General features: G+C 39.8%; 1 protein-coding gene across 3 annotated transcripts in view; it reads right to left on the bottom strand.

The window, feature by feature from the left end:
- The window catches only part of PLCL1 (phospholipase C like 1 (inactive)), a 364,454-nt gene that overhangs the window by 137,636 nt on the left and 200,542 nt on the right, over positions 1–26,276 (bottom strand). The window contains exon 1 of one of the 3 annotated variants that reach the window (XM_067026504.1): positions 224–265. The exons of the other annotated variants lie outside the window; for them this stretch is intronic. The gene's annotated coding sequence lies outside the window, so the exon portion shown is untranslated. Of the gene's footprint in view, positions 1–223; positions 266–26,276 lie in introns of those variants that run through there. 3 annotated transcript variants of the gene reach the window in all.

Below are 26,276 nucleotides of genomic sequence, written 5' to 3'. Positions count from 1 at the left end.
TTAACATTACATGACTAAAGCAACTAAGGTATGATGTATGGGATTTTGTTTAAACATATTGGGGCACCTTATTAAGACAATGATGTTTTAATTAAGCATACTAATTTTAATACAATGTAAAACGAAGCAAAAAAAGGAAATCTGGCAAATCCATGTGCCCTATGAACACAGGAAGTGTATGTTCTCCGTTACAACATTCACTAGTTCTTGTACAGATACCTACCCTGCCTCCTGGGTCAATGCAGAACAAAAATGGAATAGAAGATACTTTGTTGGGCTTCCCTGGTGGCGCAGTGGTTGAGAATCCTCCTGCCAATGCGCGGGACACGGGTTCGTGCCCCAGTCCGGGAAGATCCCACATGCCGCAGAGCGGCTGGGCCCGTGAGCCATGGCCACTGAGCCTGCGCGTCCGGAGCCTGTTCTCCGCAACAGGGGAGGCCACAGCAGTGAGAGGCCCGCGTACCGCAAAAAGAAAATACTTTGTTTAGAATTCTGCCTCTGCGGTGCACTAACTGTGTAAACTTGGCAAAGTTGCTCCACTAAACTCTCTAAGCTGCAGTGAGAGTAACAATGCACTTACCTCATGGAACAGTTAAGGAAATCCACTGCAATAATGAATTAAAGCAGTTACACTGTGTCAGGCACACTGTAAGTGCCCAATAATAACTACTACTATTATTATCATCATATGATTGTAGTATGTTGCATTTGTACATAAACATTCAATAACCACACAAAAAAGGCTATGAAAAACTCCATGATCACTTTCTCTGCTTCCTAAACTTCTTTCTTCCTCCTTCCTGCAATTTGTGGAAAACCTTTTAGTTATTAGTACTTCTGGGGACCAAACTTTTGAAGGACAGAGTGAAATGACAGAACTATCCTCAGGCAGAATTTGCCACTCTCCAGCTCAACAAAAGCAAGTGGGAAAGGGATGCGGCTGGAAGAATGATCAGCCACTGCAGCACTGGCAGCAGAGGGTTTCCACTAGCCTATACGCGGCAAAGGGCTCTCAGGTGTCCATTTGGTGATGCCAAGTGTAGCCATCATTCCACGTGGTGTATCCCTCTATCAGTTGTCTAAAATACTGCTTTTGGGCCTTCCCTGGTGGCGCAGTGGTTGAGAATCCGCCTGCCGATGCAGGGGATACGGGTTCGTGCCCCGGTACGGGAAGATCCCACGTGCCGCGGAGCGGCTGGGCCCGTGAGCCATGGCCGCTGAGCTTGCGCGTCCGGAGCCTGTGCCCCGCAACGGGAGAGGCCACAACAGTGAGAGGCCCGCGTACCACAAAAAAAAAAAAAAAAATACTGCTTTTCCTGTGCTCTGGTGGTTCCCCAGAGGCACAGTGATGACAATACACAAAAATGCCTGCCACCAAAGCAATTTAGATCCCAAACAGAATGCAAGTCTCATCCTCACTACAAGAAGAATATGATTTCTAATAACACCATCCAGTAGAAAATTGTCCTGTGTTTGTGAAAATCTTTAAATTACCCTCTAAAACTATTATGTTTTCTAAGCTTGATAAGACAGACAAAAATCATTCCGACTTTTTAGTGTTGTACGTATACAATAAAGTAAGCAATGGGGCATGCCAAAAATAATTAAGTTGTAAGAATCATCAGAAAAGCCAGACAGGAACTATCACCTTCCTAAAGACAGAAAGTCTTTAGAAAGATGAATTACTCTTGGTCTCAGCAGCAGAGAGTTCTCAAACATCAGCTAAAATTCATGACCATGCTGTAAATTACAAAGTAAATCTAGTCATTCCTTCAGTGATATGCTGTAAATATACCACGTTAAGAATTGTCGTTCATTTATTTATTCAATTCATCTGAATCCAACTGTATCTAATTTCAGAATGTTCGCAAATCATTGTATGTTTGTTTGAAATCTCTTTTTTAAATATATATTTTTATTGAAGTATAGGTGACTTACAGTGTTGTGTTAATTTCTGCTGTACAGCAAAGTGATTCATTTATACATGTGTAATGAAATCTCTTTAAATAGACTTAAAATGTGTGTTCTGTGAAAAGAAAAAGGAAGTTGCAAGATGGAACGGTTCGTATGAATAGGCCAGCTAGAAGCCACATTAAAACCCTGTCATCTAGACTTCCCTGGTGGTCCAGTGATTAAGACTCCGTGCTTCCAATGCAGGGGGTACGGGTTCAATCCCTGGTCAGGGAACTAAGATTCCACATGCTGCATGGTACGGCCAAAAAACAAACAAACAAAAAAAACCCAAAAACCCTGTCACCTCAATCAAGGAAAATAATTCCACAAAATTTCAAATTTGCTTTTATAACAGCTCTGAACATCAGAAGCTAAGGAACTTGGTGAGAAAGCGGACAATTAATATCATTCTGCCTGAACAGAAAAAGTTCAACACCGATGTGAGGTACAGAAGGTTTTTGTACAAAAAATGACTGTGGCTTCTCTTCCACTGTCACATGAAGGATGACTAGTTTTATTCTGGTCAGGAGAAAAAAATTAGGAAATGGGAAATATAGAGTGAAAAAAGTAACTATTTGAAGGATAAAAATAATTCCTTATTTCTGCTAAACTGAAAACAGAATAAATCCTCCTATCAGGGTTTTGATTGCAAGGCATCTGAAGCAAAGGACCCACCATCTGATATCTATACATTCATCTAAAATTCTGTACAGAAAGGGGAAATGCAGTGACAATCCTAATCCCATTCCTACTGAAATTATACCTGGCCTAGAAAATTTTTTATTCTTAAAATAAAAAGTCCTAGTGACGCTAGGAAAATCTTGCATTAGACGTAGCAACTTATATTTTTACTAAGCCCTTTCCAGATTTCTTATACCTTCAAATATTTCCATATTATGTACAGTCTGAAGATCTGCCTTCAATCCAGAATAAGCACGTTGCTAACACCTGAGCCACAGTCTCAGCCCCTGTAACACAGGAATGATAGTACCCTGTTCAATTCATCCTCTCTCTCCCTCCAACTCACTCTCACATTCATAACTATAAGAAGCTTAACCATTACATCCAACTTTTCTAAAATGTGCTCCACGAAAAAATAGGCTGCATAAAGAAACAAGTCTGTGAAAAGTAGCATTTTACATCCCTGTCCTGAGAAGTTATGGGTATATTAGTTATTAAAGGCTCTAAGAAACCTTACTGTAAAGAAACTTGTCTAAGTCAAAATTTTTCAAATTGATTTGATCCTGGAACTCCATTCCCAGGCATACACTTTGCTCCCAAGAGGACACTGTGGCAAATACTGCATGAGTCCATGAAACTGGTAAATACACCACCACCCACATGATCACCTCTACCAAGATCTCAGACACAGTGCCCAGGAATTTTTTTTTACAAGACTCTAACACCAGCCTTGAAAAGCAAGCCTATAAACAGACAACAAATGACCCCATCACAAATATGATCAATCTTACCTTATTTTCAATCTGAGCAAAAGTTTTGGTCCAATGGCTCCAAAATCAGTCATCTAAGCAGGTTATTAAACACTACTTTGAAAATTCACAATCTAACATTTTTCAGATTTTCAGAAAAGTCCTAAGTGATAATTAGCACCCCTCAAACCCTCCTTTTACTGGGTTCTTAACATTTACATAGGAGTTTTCCCAGACCATCCATGATACATCCTTCGAGAGGGAGTGTGTCTTGGCAGTTTTACTTGCACTGGGTGCAAAAGTCTAGGACTCCAGTGTTTTCCTCAGGGTTGTGCCATAACTGAAAAAGATGATACTCAAACTCACATACACACACACACACACACACACACACACACTGATTTATATTAAATATTAGTCTGCAATGAAACATAACCACCACCGAGATACACATTCAGATCAGCCCATTTCCTTTCCCACTTGGGAAACATTATTCAAAGTCTGATACGACAAGCCATATGTCTTTCAATAGGCAACCTAATGAATAAAATATTGTGTAGCCATGTAATATGGCACTGTGCTGCTATGACGAGAAACAGAGTGATCTTCAGGTTCTATTGTTAGGTGGAAAAAGCAAGGTCGAAAAGAGTGTATCTATTATACCATATTTGTGTAAGAATGGGAAAGGATTTATGAATAGATATATGTATATATATTCATATATTTGCCTTTTATTTGTATATGTATATATTTGTTTATATTTTCAAAAAGAAAAAAATAAAAAAACAAATGATAGACTAAAAATTAATTTTAAAAATTAGTTTTTTAAATATGGGTAGAGAGTGAACAGGAATGATTGCTCCAAATGTACCTTATTTTATAGTTTTTTTAATATAAAATTATTTTATTTTTGGGTCTTCGTTGCTGTGCGCAGGCTTTCTCTAGTTGCAGCAAGCAAGAGCTACTCTTCCTTGCAGTGTGTGGGCTTCTCACTGTGGTGGCTTCTCTTGTTGTGGAACACAGGCTCTCAGCATGTGGGCTTCAGTAGTTGTGGCACACGGGCTCAGTAGTTGTGGCTCATGGGCTCTAGAGCACAGGCTCAATAGTTGTGGCACACGGGCTCAGCTGCTCTGCGGCATGTGGGATCTTCCTGGACCAGGGCTCGAACACATGTCCTCTGCATTGGCAGGTGTATTCTTAACCACTGCGCCACCAGGGAAGCCCCATATTTTATAGTTTTGATTTCAGAATTATGTACTCGTTTTAGATCATTAAAAAACAAAGTTAAATCAAAAGGAAAAAAGTAAGGCAATCCCTAAAAATAAAAACAAACTTAAGTAAATGAAACTAAATGTATATGAAGTTGAATTTAAAATACCAAATATTGTCTAACACCCCAATGGGAAATCAAAAGAACCATAAAGAAATCCTGAAAACTGTATTCAGTAGTCCTGCTTTTTATGGTACTATCATTTTATGTTAGTTTCTAGGAATAATGCAATTAAGCTAATTAGGGAAATTCATCTATTCAGAATTTCTCATGATGTCACATAAAGGAGATATTATTGTAAAAACGTTTACCATTCATTGTAGTAATTGCTTCAAGTTATGAAATTATGGTGTCTGTATAACAAATAATTGTAATGTCTTAAGTGGCAAAGGTAGAACCTCATTTATCTTTGAAACTCCCACACAACCTGGAACAGTATACAGTATGCACTTAAATAGTTACTGATGAATGAATGAATATTTGACCAGTATTGCTCAGGGAATACATATAAAATTACTTTAAAAATCTGTTTCAGGTTGTAACTTTGAAGAATAAAGTTTAAAATTTTGGACAACTATGTTATTCCTAAAGCATTAAAGAGAAGAACACTATTATCTGTCCCTATTGCCAGAAGCAAAGACTTCCTTAGAGCTGAGAAATCAACAAGCCAAATATCATTATAACATACTACATGGGTCTGTCCAAATCTTTATATTGTATTAGAATATAGAGATATAAAAAGAGAACATCTCTTTTCTTCTCTCCTTTCATTATAAGACTTGAGGGCCTGCTATGTGGAAGATTTTTCCTAGATTCCTTTATTGTGGTAGGTAACTGCAGTGCTGACAGAAATTCTGGAAATATTCCACTGTAGGACAGAATATAACCTCTGCAGATTTAGTGGGACAAGGGCATTACCATCCTACATGGTCAGCCAACCTAGGTCTCCTCAGATTTAATTTAAACCAGGCCCTCTGCTCCCAAGCTCAGTTCTAAGGCTGAATCTCATAACTCCAGACTGTCTCAGGAGGAAGCAGATGTTTAGAATTGGCGAGAATCCAAGGTCTTGGCCCCATGACTATTGTTCTTTATCAAGGTGAATTCCCATTGTGTTTTGGAGCAGGCTAAATGGGCATCACACATTACATTATGGTTTTCTCATAATACATTATGCAATTTTGGCTATGCATAGAGATTATCAAGCAATATGGCACACTTTATTTCCCTACTCACCATCATGATTTTGAGAGTCAGTTTCATATGGCGCCACCTTCTTTCCGCCATCATCATCCCCCACCAAAATCCGTGGAAGCATGGTGTGAAAAGCACCACACTCCGTGTCCCTCACGGGCCCTAATTTTAAGAAACTTTTCAAAACACAGACCAGAAGTGGAAATATAAACATTTATTAAGTGCTGACTTGGCTCTGAGGACTCTGCAATGGAAGGCAGAAAAGAAGCATGAAATTTGTTTCCTGCCCTCAAGAGTCTCACCACATTGTGGGGGAAATGAGGCTCACAGATGAAACGACATGAAAATAACCTGACACTGAGTTTTGTAACCTCAAATGCTTTCAGAGTTGAGCCTTCAGTATTAAGCAGAACCAAGTGCCTGACACTGTACAAGGCGCTTTCCCTGTGACCATCTCACTAATCCTCACACAACCCTAGAAGGGAGGTTTTATACCTCCCATTTTAGAGTCGAGGAGGCTGTCAATCAAGGAAGTTAAATAACTTGTTCCAATCACACAGCAGAAGAGAGTCACAGCCAGGATTTGAATTTAGCACTACTTTTGACCCCAAACCATTTCCACTAGACCACAGCCTCTGGTGCTTACACAGAGGCACAGAACATCAGTTTCTAAAGGCTTTCTTAGAAGGGAGAGAGCCATATGGGACTTGAAGGGAGGCATATCAAAGAAAGCTCAAGGGCGAACAAATTCTTAATGCTTTCAAGTTAGGGGAAAACAGTTTTCTCACAGAAAGCCGTTTGCTTTTTGTGAACAACACAAGTAACATTAACGTATAGATCTTTTACTCTTTTTCCAGCGTGCTCTCCTGTTAATTAGCTGTTCCCACCTTAATCCTAAAAGTGAAAGACTCTATTGATCAGCCAGAACCTCAAAGGTGCTGCTACCAACTGGAACCATTCATCCGTCCCTTCCTGCCTGCCCACTGAGCGAGGCATTCATGTCACTATTTTACAAGGTATTTATACAGGCCAGAGTAGCAATTTTGAAAGTTAAAAAAAAAAAAATTGTTTTTAATCCACATCTCAGGCTCATTGTACATTTCACCTAAATGTTTTCCAACAGATAAAATCCATTGTAATTTTTTTTTTTTTTTTTTTTTTTTTTTTTTTTTTTTTTTTTTTTTTTTGCGGTACACGGGCCTCTCACTGCCGTGGCCTCTCCCATTGCGGAGCACAGTCTCCGGACGTGCAGCCTCAGCGGCCATGGCTCACGGGCCCAGCCGCTCCGCGGCATGTGGGATCTTCCCGGACCAGGGCACGAACCCGTGCCCCCTGCATGGGCAGGCGGACTCTCACCCACTGCGCCACCAGGGAAGCCCCCCATTGTAATTTTGAAAAGATCTTGTCAGGTAAAGTTGTAAGATAAGTTTACCTTCAGAGAGATAGTCGTATAAGGCTGCACATGCTCAACTGGCCACAAATTACACTCAAAATTTTGCTGCAATGACTTCGTTTGTCTAGCACAATACTCTGAGCACACTAGTTAAGGTAGGTTACTACTAGCACCACCACCATCATCACAGTGACCACCCCTCATTGTCTTACACTACCTGTGTTACACATGTGATTATATTTTTATTTGTTAACTTGGAACTGTCAGTCTCCCCCATTGGACTGTAGATCATTTTATTCGCCATTTGTATTACCAGTGTTTAAAACAGTATCTAACCCACTCAGTAAATATTTGTTGAAGAAATTAACCATTTCCATACCAAGAAACAGTCACTATATCTCTTACTTAGTGATTTCTTAACAGTTCTTAATTAATTGCTCGCCATAACAAACAAGATTTTCTACAAACCAACTAGATTTAGGCCAAATAAATTTTGCTTTCTGATTTTTCAAGTGATTATTTAAATCGTGAAGAATTTGTGAAAAATTATACTTCATGAAATAATGTTTTGTATTTCTTTTGCTAAGTAGTTACCATTTCCCACTCCTGTAAATATATCTTCCAATGACACTTTACTCTGCTTTTGTAATCCTGCTAAACTCTTTTGTGCCCCTAAAACTAATGATATAGATGAGATAAGTAGATAGATAGAGAGGTAAGAACAGCAAGATGCCCAACAGGTAGCCATAATCTTCCCAAAATTTCAGATTTAATGAAATAAAAGGAAAACATGATATATATCTTGCCACTTTTTTTTTTTTTGGCCACCCTGTTTCTAGTGGGGTGGAAATCAAAGAATTCCTTCATTTTATTTTCTTCTGAGCCTCTGAACATGTAAGTGCCAAGGGTAAAGCAGACAATAAATTCCGAAACAATAAGACAAAATGACTCAGTGACTTTGCCAGAGAAAGTAATAAGGATAACTTCACTGGCTACAGCTATACAAAACTGCATAAGGTTCAAAAATCTTTGGGGGAAAAAAATTCCTGCAATCAACCTACGTTTTCAGAGTTGATGAAATAAAAAAGAAGGCAATTTACACAGACAGATGTCCTCTGCACATCTCCCAGAGATCAAGGACTTTAAAACAATTGCCACATATTGTAGCCGGTATTAAATGGATTATTTGCAAAGGCTAATCTACTTGTACATTTGAACTGATTCATGAATCTTTCATTTAAAATAAATGAGGCACTTGGGGAAATGCAAGAATTGTTTATGCACTCATTACAGATGCTATCACATATTCGCTCTAAAAAAAAAAAAAGTCCAGTATCATTTATTATTCAGCACAAACTTTCCCACGTAATAATAATGAAGATAACATCAACAACAAAAATTTTTAAAAAGAGCTAATGCCTTTGAGAGCTTATCATGTGCCAGGCATTGTGCTAATCACTGCTTTACACACATTAGTACATTTAATTCTAATCAGAATCCACTAACTTGTGGTCCTATCATTGTGTCCATTTTTTGGATGAGGAGACATGATTGGAAAAATAACTTGACGAAGGTCACACAGATGGTAAATGGAGCAAAATCTGAATTTGAACTCAAGCAGTCTGACACTTGAGCCAGAGTTATGCTCTTAATTAATAAACTATAGTTAAAGCCTAAGAATTTCCATTCCTTTGAAACACATGTCACTTTTCTTTCTAATCCAGACTCTTCTACCTAAAATAGCCAGAGAATCTCTAAACCACAGCATGTCCTCATAGGTAGCACACCAGTTCTCAACATTCTTTTTCGTGGTTCAGCCTGGAAGCAATAATACACAGGGTGAAACAGGCCAGAGGAATTAGGGGCAAAAACTGTGGCCACGAAGAAAGCAGAGTTCACTGCTTCACAGCTGCACATGCTCAACTGGCCACAAATTACTTTCAGATCTCAAAAGAGGTGTGAACTACTTGGGCTGAAAACTAGTAATTCTATTATGCCAAATCCCCTACAGTATTCAGCCTTCAAGAAAGAAAAGTTTAACGTTCACACAAAATATCGTTTTAATTTGGTTTAGCTATATAAAATGATGCATTAAGCCCACAAAGTTGTCTAAATCCCCAATTGTGCTGGTTTACTGGTGTCTGATAATGATTCATCTGACACATATCCTCACAGCTTCCTTAACCATTTATCTATAATTGGTCTAATCACTGCCCATATTTGCCTTCAGTTCTGACTATCTATGGAATGCTTTCTCAGATTTTCTTTTTTTTTTTTTTTTTTTTTTTGCGGTATGCGGGCCTCTCACTGTTGTGGCCTCTCCCGTTGCGGAGCACAGGCTCTGGACGCACAGGCCTAGCAGCCATGGCTCACGGGCCCAGTTGCTCCACGGCATGTGGGATCTTCCCGGACCAGGGCACGAACCCGTGTCTCCTGCATCGGCAGGCGGATTCTCAACCACTGCGCCACCAGGGAAGCCCTCAGATTTTCTTAGTGAAAGTCAAAAGATTTTCAGTTAAGCTGTGGTTGACTAAAACAGCAAACCACCTCCCAGTGTAATAGTTATAAGCATGGTACACAGAATGGTTAGAGTCTCCAGGGAAGATTTATTCAAAAGGTACCTTGAATCAATTAATGGGATTCAGCTGGAAACGAAAAATGACCTTGAGGGAAAAGCACCCGTCTTCATAAAATGCCCGCAGATAAAGGATGATGACGTCTTGTCTAGTCATAGCACTTAACCTCACAGATTGATTTTCAATATCACTGTATAAAATCCAAAACCAGGCCCAAAGAATTATTCAAGCAAATGTAATAGAGCATATAAAAATTGGGAAGAGTTGTGATTGAAAATCAAAATTTAAATTTGCTTCTGGAGTTAATAACTAAAACTGGACCTGATGACTAATATTTCTATAACAATCTCAGCTTGGGAAGGGGGGAAGCAGTAAAAGTAAACACTGAAATAATGAGCATTATATTTTGCTCTTGGAGACCCCTTTTGCCTTGGCTGCCAGGGAGCTTAGAAATAAGTATTAGTACTCATTCTCAATGAATATATTAGCCTAGGTTTGGGAGGCATGTTTGGTTTTGTCTCCCTCAATAATTGTTTGAAATTTTATTTCTAGTTGCATATACCTTTTTTTATAAGCCACTTTATATTTTTTGGAGGCAGTCAGGGTGTAAATTATAAATAAATTAGGACGTATCAATGGTTGTGGAGAATGAGGAGTGGAATTGGAACTTTAAACAACTTCCTGATGAAAACGGTTATAGAAATCTTTAGTACAGCCAGGTGCTAAACGTATGTTTTTAAGGTTTTGATGAAATCAGCATAACTGACTCATAAAGAGAGGGCTAACATTCCACTGATACAAATAGTGATACTTAATTAACATCTTTTCTTTGCACCATTTCAGTGAAACTTCACATCAATGGGCTCTTTTGCTGGGACAACGCATGTAATTTTTAATACATGTACTGAATCACACACATATATATTAGTTGTCTCTGTTGAGAGTGGTAATTTCTGCTCTTCTGTATGGGTTCTTGACCTCCAAAACCACTTTATAATATAATTAACAGCTAGTTATCAGAAGAGAATACAGACAAATGAGGGAGACAGGACAATTTTTGGTTCAATTTCTAGGTTCCTAAGGAATTTTATTTCCTTACTGTGTGTAGTGGGCTGAATGGTGACCCCCAAAGATACCAGTCCCCTAGAACCTATGAATATTACCTTATATGGTAATTTTTGCAGAAGTGAATAAATTGACGATTGTGACATGAGGAGATTATTCTGGATTATCCTGGTGGGTACTAAATGCCATCACATGTATCCTTACAAGAGAAAGGCAGAAGGGATAAGATACACAGACCACAGAGGAAAAGGCAATGTGAAGACAGAGGCAGAGACTGGAGTGATGCAGCCACAAGTCAAGGTATGCCAGCAGCCATCAGAAGCTGGAAGAGGCAAGGAACAGATTCTCCCCTAGAGATTCTGGAGGGAGTATAGCCCTGCTGAGACTTTATTTCAGACTTCTGGCTTCCAGAGCTTTGAAAAAATAAATTTTTGTTGTTTTAAGTCACCAAGTTTGTGATAATTTGTTATAGCAGCCTCAGGAAACTAATACACCATGAAACCCCTTTGGACTATAATCTGTGCTATGTGTGAAATATGCCAAATAACCCGTTCCTTCTACGAAAGTTTCAGCAACACAGATTTGAGCCCCATAGTGGAAATTTCAAAACTGACATAGCTAAATGAAATAGGAAGAGCACTAGAGAGTTCATCTTGATATCTGGATTCTCCACCAGGTTCTAATCAGCCAGATGACCCTAAGACAAATCATTGCCCTTTCCTAAGCCACATCAGTGAGATAAGAGCCCAGCTGATCTTCAATGCCATCTGCTGGCTTTGATGGTCTACAATTTTCATTCAAAATGTCTTAATATTTAAAGCACAAAATTTTACTCATTTTAGGGAATGTATTGATTCTAATGATGTGTTGCCTTTAAATTGCAGGGGTATGAATACTTCATGGTTTACAAAACATTCTTATAGACAGTGTTTCATCTGACATCAATCTTCATAGTAATCCCAGTTTTTAAATTTCTACTTTCCTCTTTAGAAAAACAGTCCATTATTTATATCATAGCTTCGTTCATGTCTCCTAATGATTCTATTTTTTTAAATTCATCAACATCATCATCAATATTGAGAAACGTTTTGAAATTCTCCCACCTAAAGCAAAAAATTTCATTTGTATAGATTACTTTCTAATCTTTATCTTCATAGATCTATTTCTATTTCATGGTATCTACACACAGTGAGCTGTTTACTTGGCATTGCAAAGCTACAAGGGTTCCCACTGCTTACCTGAAACACCTTCTTATGAAGAAGAAGCAGATGCCTTATGAAACTGGTTAGAGGCTCTGGGGTACAACTCAGTTTTTAGAAGGCAGATCAACAATCTTTCTAAGAGGGTTTTGTAGCAAAAGCTGCCCTCTGTTTCGGTGCTCCAAAGGGCACCACGGTTAGCAAAATGCTCCAGTCTCATTCTTGGAATATTAACACTGGAGAGACAGAAGCCCAGAGCAAGGAGGCGGAGCCTCAGCTATAAATCAGCAGGAAAAGGGTCCTCCATCATGTTCCTGCACACTCACCAGAGGTTCCGGACTGTTGAGAAAATTCAGAGTCTAAAAATACATGCGACAGGAATGAACTGAGAATAAATAAATACAAACAGTGTATAAGCAATAGTTTAAAATATGGGAAAATGGACAACTTAGCCCTGAAGTTCTTAGAGGAAAATGTCCCTCTTGTAGAGTATTTGGGACCTACGTATATGAAAAACTATTCTTTGATTTACCTGAAATTCAAATTTAGGCATTTTATATTTTATGTACTAAATCCGGCAACCCTACCCTCTTTCACAAAAATTTAATTTGGCCTCAAATATGCACATACACGGGCTTCCCTGGTGGCGCAGTGGTTGAGAGTCCGCCTGGCGATGCAGGGGACATGGGTTCATGCCCCGGTCCAGGAAGATCCCACATGCTGCGGAGCGGCTGGGCCCGTGAGCCATGGCCGCTGAGCCTGCGCGTCCGGAGCCTGTGCTCCACAACGGGAGAGGCCACAACAGTGAGAGGCCCGCGTACCGCACACACACACACAATAAAAAGCACATACACATGTACACACACACATACACACACACTGACATTTAATGGGAAAAAAGAACAGCCCTTCCTCATAAAATCAATTCCATTATCACTCTCAACATTAATAACTTACTTCTGAATCACATCATTAACGTAATTTTCTCATGTTTTCTGTCATCAAACATTTCACTCCTACTTTTAATACCCCCCCCCCCCGGGCTTCCCTGGTGGCGCAGTGGTTGAGAATCCGCCTGCCGATGCAGGAGACACGGGTTCATGCCCCGGTCCGGGAAGATCCCACATGCCGCGGGGCAACTAAGCCCGTGAGCCATGGCCGCTGAGCCTGTGCGTCCGGAACCTGTGCTCCGCAACGGGAGAGGCCACAACAGTGAGAGGCCCTAATACCGCAAAAAAAAAAAAAAAAAAAAAAAAAAAAAAAAAATAACCCCCATCCTTTTATGTTGCTTCTTTTGAAGGAAAGAAACTGTTAAACTGACTCTCTCTTCTCTGTGTTTAAAATATTCTTCTCCAGACACACAGGAATGATCTCTGAATGTGTTAAGCATTCTACAACTGTTGGCCTAAGTGCCTTAATCAGCTCTCCTATTTCAGTAGGTATTTAAGTCGCTATTACACACACATGGGCTGTATTGTACAGATGTGGATGTTCCCATCTTTTTATTAGAAAAAGGGACAGTCTGAGTTGAAGAAATGTGCATCATCTGCCTGGCTGAAAAGAAGCCTTCAGTCCCCTGCATCTTCTGGCATTGCTCTGTGTGACAGTCCACTCTCCCGGCCACCAGCCTTAACCTCCCCCTCCTCAGGAGATTTGCCCGGAGCCACCTTCTCTGCCCCCTTTGCCCAATTAACCAGTCTCAGGCTTCCCTGACCACCTCTCTCATGTTGCACACTCTCATGGCATCACATAGGGTTTTATCCCGTTGTGTCAGTTGATATTTATGTGTGTCTTTAATTAACGTCTTCCTCTTCCTTAACACTTCAAATCTTGTGGGGAGGACCCCAGAACTGAAGTCAGTGCCAAACATAGGTGGGCAGTCAATAAATATTCTGTACTGAAGAAATAAACAAATGAAGGAAATAAAGACCTTTCTCAAGCACTGGCCTAGAGGGACTCTCAGGGTGAAAATAAAGCATAGTCTCCATTTCAGCCCCTGAAGTGGAACTTTCCTTCCCCATCAACAGAGTGGGCGTGTTCCACTGAAAGTCACATCAAATGCTGGTACACGAAGGACATTTTAACCTTTGAAATCTAATGGTGAATTTGCTATAATTTCCCTTCTTTTTCACTCATTGCATATGCAAAAATAATGTGTGTATTTCACTGTTCCCATCACTTAGCACCAGGAAGATCTTAAATGTGAAGTTTTAAGTTAGCACACATGGAGAAAGAGAAATAAAGGAGTGGTGGAAATGAGGGAGCGTGGGAAGGGAGGAAAGCTTAAAAAGAAAATAATTTAAAAACTCACCTTCCTACCCTACCTTATCTGAATATTTTATTTTCACTAAGCTATTTTAGGAACTGCAGGCTAGAAAAGGACTATCTCTAGATGTGTTAATGGCCTCATGATTTCCTTTCATGTTCTGCAGCAACTGCTAATTGAGTAGTAAGCACTTTTGTGTTCACTGGCCAAGCCGGACCTTTTTAAGAATCTGAAATTGGAAACAGAACTTAGATTTCAAATAATCAGTCTGACATGGCAAATCTATTCTCTCTTAAGAAACCTCTTATACAAAAGGATGCAGGAGGTGCTTATGCTGATAAGCAATGCTGGACGTCAAGATTTTTTGTATTTAAGACTGAGACTCATATATTCTTAAATACTTGGGTTTTAAATATTATGGATTTTTTAAAGAATCTATCTTTTCCACTATTTAAGGTTTGCTACCTAAACATAGTTGTAAAATTAACCATCTCACTAAATTTAACCTTTAAACATTACCACCCTAGATTTTATAAACAATACTGACCATTAAATCCCTGTATTTCTCTCAAGAACCAGAAAAATTCTATAACCAGATACATCATGGACTTAACTTGGACGCACATTCTATGGATAAGTCAGCCAAAGCCTCTTATGAATTAATATTGGAAGCAAGCCTAAATAATATAAGTAGAATACACTCAGTATAACAAGGACATTCATTCAAAGAGTACTCTCAAATGACAAATTCATTCAGAATATTTTAATCAGTTAAATGTTCCCTGGCATTGGTACATTGTGAATGATCCACTAAATTGAATGACTAATCCACTAAACTTCCTTGTAACGCTTCTCAAACTTTCTTGAAAGTGAAAAGAGGAGTAATTTAAATAAACCAAGTGTTTAAAATCTACGGTTTCCACAAAAGGCTAGCTGCTGAGCAGAACATTTATAGAAATAGGCCTAGCTTCCAGACTTGCTTTAAAAAGAATGCTAAATATATTACATTGAAGCCTTAAATATTGTGTAAAGTTTAATTTAATTTATAGGAATACAGCAGTGAAATGACATTTTAGTTCCAATTTTTAATTACTCTGTTAGTTTAATAATATTAGAACAAGATTTTCTGGTCCTATGTATGCACTGACTAATATTAATCCCTTCACTTTCAGAGAAGCATCACATGTATAAATCGTTACAGACTAGGTCAAGTCCTTTTTAATGGAGTCTCTAATTAGGATCTTCAGTTGTGTGCCTGTGGTGGAAAGAGGTCTTGAAGAACAACCTGGACTCATAGGAAGCCCAACTTTGTCCAACCACAGCACTTTGTAATGGCTCCACCTCCAGTTCAGAAGTGCTGTGGAAATACTTGTAAAGGCCTGTATAAAGAATGCAAAGTAAGAAATTATTTGCATAGGCCGCATATTCTTCTGCAAACCACCTAGATGATGACAAAGTGCATTAGTTTAAAATATTAAGCATAAGTTGGGCCAAGAAGGTGCCCAGGAGAAATTATCTCTAATGCCAGAAGGCAGATAAGGTGAAATAGGTAGGTACTCTATCTTGAGGAGAGAATCTAAAAGCTAGAAGCAAGAGCGTAAGTTTCTGGCTATTGCTTCCCACATTACAACTAAACCCGTTGAACCAACAAAAGATTGCAGAAAGTAACTCCAAGATGTGACAGTTTCAGGAATGGGTTTCATAGAAGCACCTGTATTATACATTCATTTGACCATTAAGTGTTTAAATCTGTATAGACCTGTCTTCCTTGACCCCCACAATAAATAGATTCCTTACTTCAACACTAGTTAAACCAGCATAGTCTAAGTTAGCACAAAATGGCAAGCTCTACCCCTTTTTTTAAGCTATAAAGATAAAAAAACAATTGGCAAGTCTTAGTAGAGGTTTGCATTAAGATGTTTATTATTTTAAAAATTCTCATTATTAGTTCAAAATAATGATAGCTAAAATTTTCATATGACTTTCTTATGATTCTGTGTAATTCATCTAGCATCTATCATAAACAATGGGTATCTATCAACCCCTGAATCTAGAAGGCTGGCTGGTACATGCATCTCTTCCCTAGGAATTGACTGGAGCAGGTAGCTTCCAGAGGTTGATTGGGTTAGGAAGGGTACATAGTTCAGATAGAAGGCTGGAAATCCTGATAATTGCTTGCAAAGAATAGCTCCTGTTAAGTAGAGGTGATAATCAAATGTTTAACAAAGCACATGGCAAGGGAGAAACCAACTGGAACACTCAGAATGGATGCTGGCTCACAGCAGTACTTGTGGTAACTGCCTGCTGAACATGGGCCCAGGGAGGATGGACTGCGCCTCAGGATACCAGCATATCTTACAGGAAGAAGCAAGCCTAAACAGCAGGACACTCAAGATCCCACAGCCTGGAGACTGAATTTTTATGGCCTTTCTAAAACTACACAGTTCAGCTTTTTCTAATTTCAAGTGCAAATGAATCTTTACAATAGCAAACCCCTTCCCACAAGCTAAGATAATAGAAATGAAGTTCTATTCCGTGCAATTTAAGAGCAAAACTAAAATAGGGTGTCAACAACAGAGAAAACCACATCCTCATTTTTCACATGATCCAAAGTGTATTTCTATAAAATCCTACTATGAACTTAACAGAATTTTACTGATGTTAAAAAATATTCTATTTGTGGAAGTGTGAATTGGTACAATTACTTTGGAAAATGATTTGTCTGTATCTATTAAAATCAAATATATGTACACCTTGTCATCCAGCAATTTCACTCCAAGATACATGTACAACAAAAATGCACATGTATGTTCTCAAGACATGTATAAGAATGATCATTGCAGGACTATTCATATAAGTTATTAAAAATTAGAAACAACTCACATGTCCATCATCTAAAGAATGAATATATAAATTGTGGTATATTCATACAACAGAATACTCTAAAGCCATGAGAATGAATGAACTACAACTGCATGGAACAAATGGATCAACCTCTCAAATATAATGGGAGCTAAAGAAGCCAGAAATGAAAGAGATCATTTTGTATGATTCCATTTATAAAAATTTCCAGAATAGGAAAAACTAATCTACGGTGTTAGACGTCAGGATAATCATCTTTGTGGTGAGGGAATGACTGGGAAAGGGTGCCACAGGGCCTTCTAGGATGCTCCATTTTATGATATGGGTTCCGGTTACATGAGTATATTTACTTTGTGAAAATTCATGGCGTTGTACCCTAATGATGTGTGTGCTTTTCTGTATATGTTAAACTTCAATAGAAAACATATTAAAATAACTAGAGGGATTTTTAAAAAATCCCTCTATAAGTGTAATGTTTCATTGTTTACAGTGCCCTTTCCCATCCATCGTCTCCATGGCAATCACAATCCTGTGTAGTAGACAGGTTGTGCAGTATTATCCCCAACTTATAGATGCAGTAGGAAGGGAATAAACATCGCATACTTTAATGCAGGTTACCTCATTTTATCCTCTAAACAACCCTATATAAGAGCTATTATTCCTCTGTGAGTTGGTTACATAGCTAGGAAACAGAAAAGCCACCATGCCTTTCTGCCTTCAAAGCCCAAGTTTTTACTAACAAAGTTTGCTGAGTCTATAGAAGACTTAAGGCTCTGAAAAGTTAATTAGCTTAACTAAGTTAATAATTGGCTTACTAGCTAAATTATCATTACCCTAGTCTTCTAACTCTCGGTCCAATAGTCTTTAGAGAGCAAAATTGACTCAGACTCATATACCAGTCACCATGCCTGTAGAGTCTGATCTCAATCACTCCTTGTTGGTGTTAGAGGCTTCTTTATTACAGGGTTCTCCTACCATTAAATAAATGAGAGGATGTATACAGCTCTCAGTTTTTGCTTTTACATTTGTATAACATCGTGCCTGGCATACAGGCACATAATAGAAGATTAATAAATATCTTTGATTAAATAAGCAAATTAGGACACAGTCTTCATAAAAGAAGGCTTAAAAGAAAATTCGAAAGATTCTTTTCAACAAAAGTCTCCAAAATAAAAATTGAAAGTAAGTAAAGTGATTTCTAGTTGTTCTCTAGCTCACCAGCATTGTGATCTGAATAATTCACTTAGCCCCTGTGGACATCAGTCTCCCCATTCATAAAATGAGGGCTTAAACCATATGACTTCTCTGATCCCTTCAATGTGTATTATATTAGGCCTCCCTGACCACACAGAAGACCCCGCAAATGAATATTAACTGTCAAAGTAATTTTGACAAGTGCATAATGCTACTAGAGCATTACATTGTCAACTCTGAGCTCACTAAATTGCCCTAGGAGAGAAGGGACTATCTCTAATGTTAAACTGAATCTCAGTTTTTCCTTCAAAAACTTCAAATTAAGCAGACATCTCTGTACTAACTATCTATGGGGTGAAAAACATGGCAATTATAATCTACTGAACAGGGACGAAACTGAAACCACACCCCTTAACCATTCTGGCGTCACCTTTCTTACAGATAATCTAAGATACACTATGGATGCACAAAAAAGAGTCTACTCTCTGCATGAAATTATCATCAACTCTGCGAGGTCAAAGGTTATTGGAGATAACACTTTGGGTAATTTAACAGTGCAAATGTCAATTTGGACATGTAATAATTTGCTCCAAAAAATATATAATTAACAATTCACCTTCTAGCTATTTGTAACTGCACTACCTTAGGCATCTATATCTCTGTTTTCTTTCTCAAACTCACACACTCTGTGGATAGACACATACATACACTCTCACGCAAAGATAGGATGTAGGGGAGAAAAAAAGGGAAAGTGGGTTCTATATAACTTTCATAGCCATATCTATCCATTAAACTGGAAGTTCATGGCCCATCTCCTCCTTTCCAAAATCTGCATTGTGGTATAAATTAAGAAAAGAACAGACTGAGTATGTCTTCCTATGGATATCCATTAGGGCTGCAATGCCCTATGCGTCTAATCTACAGAATTCCGTACAGTTGAAATATTAAGTAAATTACAACTCTGCACATTTCCATCAATAAAGGAGGCATGTAGTTATATATTCACAACTACAGGTATGACTGTGACAAAACAAACAGTTCTTACTTAAGTCTATTCCATAATAATGTTGGGATATGAAATGGAAGTTAATTATTAAGGTACGGGTAGAGCCAGTTAGGGATGGTACAGCTCAAATGTAGTAAAAATATCCTACGCTTACTATTACTACTACTAGCCTACATTTACAGGGTACTTATTATGCTGCGGGTGCATAATAAGTGCTTAAATAGATCATTATATATAATCCTGGCAGTCTGTATCTTCATTTTATAGACAGGGAAACTGAGATGGTACTATTTCCTATTCTTCTCTCCCAAAAACCATTCTTCATCTTCCTCTGCCCTGCTCTGTGCCCCAGGGAGCCCACCTCTACGGGCCCTCAACCTCATGCTGCTCTTGGGGTTCTGCCAATGAAGAGACCAGCTGAAGAGAGAAAGAGCAGGATGTCGATTCCTCCCCTTCTCTCTCCCAGACAGGCCAAGGTCTTGAAGTGCTTGAGTTTCTTCTACCCATAACCACAAGCCCTGTTGGGAGGCCTCTCACCCAGAGTTCCAAGAACACACTCTCTCCCCTCTGGCCCTTTTAGGCTGAAGGGTGGCAATCTTTCCTTCTGTGGCTAGTCCCGGAGTGATTCACCATCATTTGTTGGTTCCCTTCCCACCACACCTTCGTAAACTCTTCTTCAATTAGCCTTTTGAGTGTGTCAGCTGTTTGATAAAGGTTGTCAGAGGGTGAGGGAATAGAAGTGAAGGAGTTGTACACTTTGGATTGGGTGAATGAGCATATTTTAATAGTGGAGGGTTGGGATATAGGTGCAGGTTCATTTTAAGTCACTGGATCAGCTGTCTGTGGAGGTGCTCTACAGCCAACTTCTTGCTCAGGTTTAAACCAAGTGGGAATAAAAGCTTTCCCGATGCAGTATCATCCGCACTCCTGATTTTCTATGTTACCACAGAAACAGGAGGCCACCTAACAGGAGGAAGTGGTTTGAATGGGCAGTAAATACATTGCTATGTAGCAAGCTAGAGATCAAGCAAAGACAAATGGTGTTTTTACAAAAGTGGTGTGCTGGACATCCGTGAAAGCATCACTGGGTACTGCCTGCCTCCCTACACACACCGCTCACACACACAAACACACACCGTGCTCACACACACACACACACACACACTGCTCACACACCACTCACACACACACGCCACTCACACACACACACCGTTCACACACACTGCTCACATACCTCTCTCTCACACACACACACACACACACACACACACACACACACACACACCGCTCACACACTGCTCACAGACTCAGCACTCATGATGGTAAAATCTCCAGGGAACCTAGCATCATTCTAAGAAGATGTATGTTAGTTAAAAAGAGTACATTAGATGTCTGACTCTTCCCAGCTGTCATTTCCTAGCCCAACCTTCCACAATACCCTTTAATATATACACGTCTCACACACGTGCAGACACACACACACACACTCATATAATTCACACACATCCTGCTCAACTCTTCTCAAGGAAACTCCCAGGGAAAACTGGATAAACAAGTACAGTTTCTCTTCCATTGACTTCAGTTTTCATTTCCTGTGTCCCTTAGAATCACTCTCCACCACTCCCACCCAAATGAGACTTTCTGCTCCATTTGCCTTATCAATATCTGAGCTCAGCAACTTATTCACCATAAAGACTATGATTGAAAAGAGTAACACCCTTGAGATATTTATACTTTAACATAAGACCATCCTTGATCCAAGTGTTACTAAACACGTGATTAATTACAGAATTAAAGGAACCAGCCCTCAGTATACTTTTTGGGAGGGGAGGGGGGACAGGGGCAAAGGGACCCTTTTTTTAAAAAATAAATTTATTTATTTTATTTATTTATTTTTGTCTGTGTTGGGTCTTCGTTGCTGCACGCGGGCTTTCTCTAGTAGTGGCGAGCGGGGTCTACTCTTCGTTGCAGTGCGCAGGTTTCTCATTGCAGAGCACGGGCTCTAGGCATGTGGGCTCAGTAGTTGTGGCTCACGGGCTCTAGAGCACAGGCTCAGTAGTTGTGGCGCACAGGCTTAGTTGTACTGCAGCTTGTGGGATCTTCCCAGACCAGGGATCAAACCCATGTCCCCTGCACTGGCAGGCAGATTCTCAACCACTGCACCACCAGGGAAGCCCTAAAGAGACCCTTTTTGCAGCTCCTGAAATTTCACTGCATGGGGCACAACTTCATCAGACTAATGCAAGGCCTCTTTTCCTCTGTTTTTTTCTCTCTGATGGCTTCACTTTGAGGGAATGGGACATGGAGATCAGGAACAGCATGCTACCTCAAACCTATAATGCATCCTATTAGATCTAACCTAGTTAAATTTCAGAATCCAGGTAGCCCCTTCACACACAGCACTGAAGAGATTCAACTTCCCGGCCTGTGGAGCTGTCTGTCTGAAACAGACATTGGCATATGCAGGGTCACAAAAAGGCCTCTTGTGGGTGTGAATCAGGAAGGTCATCCAGAGCTGAGAGCAAGCTTCTTTAACAAAGGACCGTTTCTACTAGCCACTGTTTAGAACTGGAACAGTGCAGTGTGTGTGGACGCAGCTCTGTTGGAGGTTAACAAGGGAATGTCATCACCTATCACTTCTGATGATTAGAGGCTGACCTCAGCAGACCAGAAGAAACCACTCAGCTGCCAATTGAGCTTCAACACCAACACCAGAAAGAGAAAGTGGGAGTGGCCAGGCACAGAGTGGGTACTTGGTATTCAGGGAGCACCAAAAAAATTACACTAAAATTATTTTACAGCTGAGTCTCTTCAGGTAATAGAACGAAGCACAGACTCTCTCTCTTTCCCTCTTGCCCTCTGCCTCCCCTCTCCCCTTCCTGCCCCACCTGCTCTCCATACAAGACTTTTTCAAAATGCTAGAATCTGGTGTACTGAAGACTGTCCTCCAGTGTTCTAATGGGGCCCTAACACAATTTAAGCAGCCTTAAAAGCAAGCAATATCCTCCTTTCCTCCATGCAATTTGAGTTGCTTTACTAGTAAATTAGAGGAGTTAGAAAAACAGGATGTGCTACAGTCTGCATTCTGATAGCTACCGATTTGTTCAACTGATTATTTCTCTTCGAGAGGAGTGCTATTTTTTTTTTAACTGTATTATGTAAGCCTGAAAAGAGTATGCTCACCAAAGAGATTCTGCAAAAGTAAAGTTGCTGGGCACATAACCGATCTTCACAAGCAAATGTTTTTTTTTTAATTAACAGACTTTATTTTTTAAAGCAGTTTTAGATTTACAGAAAAAATGTGCAGAAAGTCCAGAGTTCCCATATATTCCCCTTCCCCCCTGCAGTTTCTCCTGTTATTAACATCTTGCATTACTGTGGAACATTTATCAATGTGTGGCATGTGAACCAATATTGATACACGTTTATTAACTAAAATCCATAGTTTATATTATGGTTCACTCTTTGTGTTGTATAATTCTATAGATTTTGGCAAATGTGTAATGTCATGTATCCACCATTACAATATCATACAGAACAGTTTCACTGCCCTAAAAATGCTCTGTACTCCACCTATCCATCCTGACCCCTTTCCCCCGCCCCACACTCCAAGAACCACTGGTTCTCAAAATGGGTTCATTCTTAGGAGATTCACAAAGGAGAACAGGAAAGGCTTTACCTAAAATGGTAGTACAGGAAACTACATTAATAACAGAAAGAAGGCTGGCGTGATAAGAGACATGTAAGTTATAAGTGAAAACAGAGCAAAATGACAACACATCTGCACCAGAAAGAACAAAATTTAATATTTGTAATTTATTAAAGTCATGGATATGTGTCATAAGTTAAAGCTCCAGAGTTCCAGTAAATCCATTTAAAACCTGAAAATTATGGGACAAGTATTAGGAGAATGCTTTGAGAAATGACAGTTTAATATCTTGTCTCTGAATGCAGATGACAGCATCCTCTTTTCTCCACTGAAACTCTGACAAGATAGGGAAATGGGTTCCTAGAATACATCTTCTTGGAGTGATCATACACGTGAAGAAGAAAATGGCTTAAAGCTCATTCTAAAGTAAATTCAAAAATTAGGTCTTCACGATTCGAAAAAATTTAAAAGTACAAACAAATCAGATGTGAAATTGTTTATTCCAAGGAGGACACTCTATTGAACTTACAAAGAATTGAACAAGAATATTTCTAGTAGGAACTTTAATTTAGGCACACCTTACCAATTTGAAATATTTCTATTTTCCTAATTTAGCTTTTAGCTTTTTAAAGATAATTAAGACCTAAGTAAATTTCATGGGAATCATGAGCTATTCTAATTGACTTGTGTTTCTATATCAGAAAAGCTTCCAAAGAAAGCATATCTTATATCCCCTAATATAAAGGGACCTCAAGTATAAAGCAATCTTCCCCATTTCCCATTGAGATGACTTGGAAAAATAGTATATTTACATTAATCCAAATACACAAACTTTTAGGGATACAGATTGCACATGATGTTTGTAACAGGATGTGAAAGTTGAACTCATTCAGTCCCAGTTTCTGCTGAAGTCCCTAGACCAGAGCTGATACATTCCAGAATGAGGTGTGAGACACTGTCCAAGACCTGCAGTTTTGTGGTTTTATCCCTTCGCCTCACTTTTCTTGAGGGCATAAAAGCATAGGTAGACAGTAAAGAAGGATATTGGAGAAAGCTATTGGTGTGCTGTGAGCCTCATCCACCCCACAAGAGGGAGGGGCCAGGGAAGGACTTGCCCCTCACCTCAAGCCTAGGGTGAGGAACCTCAACAGAATTACTTAGAGTAACCTGTGTTTCCTGAATGTGGTAGAATGGCAACTGATTCACACACCTGAAAATTCTAAAGGGCAAGAGGCTGGTTGAAGCAGCCTGGGGCAGCAAAGGAGTGGCTGTGGCTTGAGAAGCAACTGCACTCCCATGATGGTGGAAGGTCCTGTGCACCCAAAGGAACTCCACACATATGCTGGAAATCTTGTTTACCAACCCAGATCCAGCTTCTACCTTTTACCATCCTCCTCTGTGTCCTGGAGGCTGACCTCTATAGACTGTATCTACCAAGCTTCCAGCTAGGTTCACCCAATGGGAGGTACCAGCCAAGCAAGGGAGGAGAGAGAAGAGGGGGTGTTTATCCACCCTGTTCCCTCCCTACTGGCTGAAAGTTAACAGAGGCTCTTGGGAAGTCCACTCCTCCTGCTGGACAGTCCTCTCCTGCAGATATAGGTCTCTCTAGGCTCTCCATCTACTTCCTGCCTTTGTCCCCCAAGCCCAGGGGCAATAATGGCCCTACACCATTAACAGGTGTTTTACATCCCTTATTTGTGTTCCTTAACCCTGACCACACTTCTATGAAGAGTCCCTTCACCGAACTCTCCTCAGTTCCTCAGTTGGAGTGTGCCATCTGTGTCCTCCCCAGACCCAGGTGACACTGCACACAGGAGCCAGCATGAGATCTCCTTTGATTCTAACCAAGAATTCTGATCCTCAACAACAAAAACACAAACATCCCAATTAAAAAATGGGCAAAGGAGTTGAATAGACATTTTTCCAAAGAAGAAGTACAAAGTGGCAAATAAGCACATGAAACGTTCGTTGCTCAACATTACTAATCACTGGGAAAATGCGAACCAAAAATCAAAACCACCATGTGATACCACTTCACACCCATTAGGATTTTTTATTGTCAAAAATAAATAAATAAATAACAAGTGTTGGTGGGGAACCCTTGTGCCTTGCTGGTACACAACATAACATGGTACAGCTGCTTTGGAAGTCAGTGTGACAGTTTCTCAAAAACTTAAACATAAAATTACCATACAACCCAGAAATTCTACTTTTGAACATACTAAAAAAAAAAAAAAAAAAAAAAAAACCTTGAAAGTAAGGACTTGAACAGATATTTGTATACTCATAGCAGCATTATTCACAAGAGACAAAAGGTGGAAGCACGCTGGTATCCATCAGCAGGTGAATTGATAAACAAAATGTGGTATATTCATAAAATGGAATATTATTCAGCCTTAAAAGGGAGTAAATTCTGACACACTCTTCAACATAGAAGAACCTCAGGGACATTATGCTAAGTGAAATAAGTCAGTCATGAAAGGACAAATAGTATATGGCTCCTCTGATATGAGGCACCTAGAGTAGTCAAATTCACAGAGACGGAAAGTAGAATAGTGGTTGCCAGGGGCCAGGGGAAGGGGAAATGGGGAGTTCGTGTTTAAGCGGCACACAGCTTGGAGAGACGAAAAGTTTCTGGAGATGGACGGTGGTGACAGCGCAACCGCAGTGTGAACGCACTTAATGCCACGGAACTGTACACTTTACAACGGTTAAAAGGGTAAATTTTATGTTATATATATTTTACCACAATTGCTCCGGACGCGCAGGCTCAGCGGCCATGACTCATGGGCCCAGCCGTTCCGCGGCATGTGGGATCTTCCCAGACCAGGGCACGAACCCGTGTCCCCTGCATCGGCAGGCGGATTCTCAACCACTGTGCCACCAGGGAAGCCCATACCACAATTTTTTTAAAAAAGAATGCTGATGAGCAAGTAAGAGGCCTCAACTAAAGGACATGGAAGTGTATGGCCAGAAGCCTAGGAGCCCAGCAAAGCATTGTGAGGGACCAGCTAGGAGAAAGGCTGTCACCCACGTAAGAAAATTATAGATGAGCAATTCCCAGTGATGGAGAGATTTCCAGAACCCACGGAAGATAGTGAGTACTTTCCTACCCAACCTTTCCTCTCTCTGATTACACATGCCACCGTGCTCCAAGGTTAGCAAGCTGGTTGAAGAGAAGAAACAGAAGCACTGAGTGAGAGAGAGAGAGAAGAGTCCCGA

This window comes from Kogia breviceps, chromosome 2 (genome assembly GCF_026419965.1).
Source record: "Kogia breviceps isolate mKogBre1 chromosome 2, mKogBre1 haplotype 1, whole genome shotgun sequence".
In the NCBI taxonomy this organism is placed as follows: Eukaryota; Metazoa; Chordata; class Mammalia; order Artiodactyla; family Physeteridae; genus Kogia; species Kogia breviceps.
This window is presented reverse-complemented; position numbering and strand designations above follow the sequence as displayed.